Source organism: Penaeus chinensis, chromosome 1 (genome assembly GCF_019202785.1).
Source record: "Penaeus chinensis breed Huanghai No. 1 chromosome 1, ASM1920278v2, whole genome shotgun sequence".
Classification (NCBI taxonomy): domain Eukaryota; kingdom Metazoa; phylum Arthropoda; class Malacostraca; order Decapoda; family Penaeidae; genus Penaeus; species Penaeus chinensis.
In genome coordinates this window covers 33,251,241-33,253,740 of record NC_061819.1, presented here as the reverse complement: position 1 = coordinate 33,253,740, position 2,500 = coordinate 33,251,241, and the positions used below count along the sequence as shown (strand labels likewise).

The window sequence follows — 2,500 nt, the reverse complement described above, 5'->3', positions numbered from 1 at the left end:
TCCTCCTCTTTCTTACTCGAGGATCACTTGCACCGTTTGTTTTGTTTTTCTTCTTCTTCTTCTCACGCCGTTGCCGAAAAGCCCTTGAGGATCAGTCCACATAACTCTCCATCAGGCGTTCTCACGGAAAGTTTTCTTGTGTTTCTCTGCAAGTGAATTTTCCCTTTGCAATTACTCAAGCACAGTCCGTGTAACCTCGATTTTATTCTCTTCAATTCTATTACCTGGTAGAACCATTGACGGATTTTTGAAATATGTTTATTCATTTTGCATCTTATAAACACAGTGAAATAATGAAAGATTTTATGTATACACAGACAGATAAGAAATTTCCAAACTGCTGAACACAAGAACAATGATTTAATTAACATTACAACTACTTATCCGAATCTGTTTGCACATCAAATTAATGTCAGTCATAAAGAAACTGCACATCATTAACGAGGATAGTTTTGACAAAGTGAGTAGGAATAAGTTGCTTAAGCAGGATCATTGTTTAAACTTTCTTTACACTTTTATAAAGCTGCTCTGTACCTATTTCTTTTTTTTTTTTTTTTTTTTTTTTTTTTTTTTTTTTTGCAAAACATTTTAAAAATAGTCCAACTTAAATATTTGCATAATTCCTTCCTTCCCAGATTTATGCACGTGGCATTGCTAGTTTACTGTGATAATAAGGTACATGATAACGAAGAGGAGACAGCTTTCAGTTCGTTTTTATTCTGAGCTAAGTGCAGTTAGGAAGCAAAAGTATTTTTCAATTTATCTTTATTTCGGTTTTAGAAATTTCTATGATTATTTTCTATGGCTAGTAATCTCCCATTAGATACTAGAATATTAATCAATATGTCGCAGTTTATCCATTAAATGATGTAATATGGTAGTAGTGATTTAATATAATAACAATCGAACACAGTAACACTATTTATATAATATTATCTTTACAGCATATATGTTGATAATAGTTTTCCCATTTAATATTCTCAAACGTATTCTTTTAGTGTTCGTAGATTTTAACTTCAAGAAATTATCTGCAACAAAATAAAAACTTCTATATATAGTTTTATTTATCATTTTATTTATCATTTCATTATTTTATCTATTATATTATTTATTATTATTATTATTAATTCAAAGTCAGTAATGTGATTAGATTTTTTGCTTTTACTTTTGCAAAGGATATTCAAGTCATAGTTTAAAACTGTCAGAGAGACTTTCAAACCAATGTAAAATTAAGATGAATTCATCGTTAAGATTTAAAAAAAAAAAAAAAAAAAAAAAAGGCATTTTTTAGGACGCGCTTAAATAATGTCGAAAATATACGGCCTGGCAACACAAGTATATTAAGCTCACGTTAACATTTTTTTTAGTGTATGTTTCTTTTTCAATATCATCACTTTATCACTGTTGCTAGGTTTTTCATTATTATTACTATCATCATTGTGTTTATCATTATTTTGGTTATATAATAATTTTTATCATTATCATTATTATCATCATCATTACCATTATCATTATTATTATTATTATGATGGTGATGGTGATCATTATTATTATTATCATTATTATTATCATTAGAAGACAGAAAAGTCGGGGAGGGAAAAAAGAGAAAGAGAGAGAGAGAGAGAGAGAGAGAGAGAGAGAGAGAGAGAGAGAGAGAGAGAGAGAGAGAGAGAGAGAGAGAGAGAGAGAGAGGAGAGAGAGAGAGAGAGAGAGAGAGAGAGAGAGAGAGAGAGAGAGAGAGAGAGAGAGAGAGAGAGAGAGAGAGAGAGAGGAGAGAGAGAGGAGAGAGAGAGAGAGAGAGAGAGAGAGAGAGAGAGAGAGAGAGAGAGAGAGAGAGAGAGAATACACTGGAGAAACATCTTAAACTTGATCGGTGATGTGATAGGTAGGAAAGGGGAACTAATATCATTACCATCATTATCAATCACCTCCTCTTCCTCGTTCGTAATTTCATTTCATAGCATCTCCCTCAAGCCACGCCCCTTCGTTCCGCTTTCTATTAAACTTCAATCATATCTTGGGACATTATATGATTTTTTAAAGTGTTAATAGTGTTTATGATTTACATAGACATCATTAACGTAATGTTGACACAGCTGTGATGTCGTATGTCGCGCGTTTGTTAAAGCATACCGCTAATGTATTTTTAGTGAAGCTTCATAGAGCGATGGCAAGTTAAATTATGTATTATACTAGCTGTATTCAGTAAGTGTGATACTGTTTTGAAGTAAAGTTATATCGAAGGGTCTATATCCTTGCTATATTTCTCAGTGGTACTCTATAAGGTACTCTATAATACTTGGGGGCCTTCAATTTGCTTACTTGATAGCTCCTGACCACGTCCCAAATATGATTGTTTGGGGTGATCAGCTCAATGATCATTCTGTATCATGAATTAAATCTATAATGGCACTAGCTACATGTCCTCGTGGCCTTAGTGTAAACGGAATGAAAGTGGAGATCTAGAGCTAATTCACAGATCACATCAACAGCCCTCTAC

General features: G+C 32.6%; 1 protein-coding gene across 1 annotated transcript in view; it reads left to right on the top strand.

The window, feature by feature from the left end:
* The window catches only part of LOC125027624 (PDF receptor-like), a 194,771-nt gene that overhangs the window by 133,868 nt on the left and 58,403 nt on the right, over positions 1-2,500 (top strand). The window lies entirely within an intron of this gene.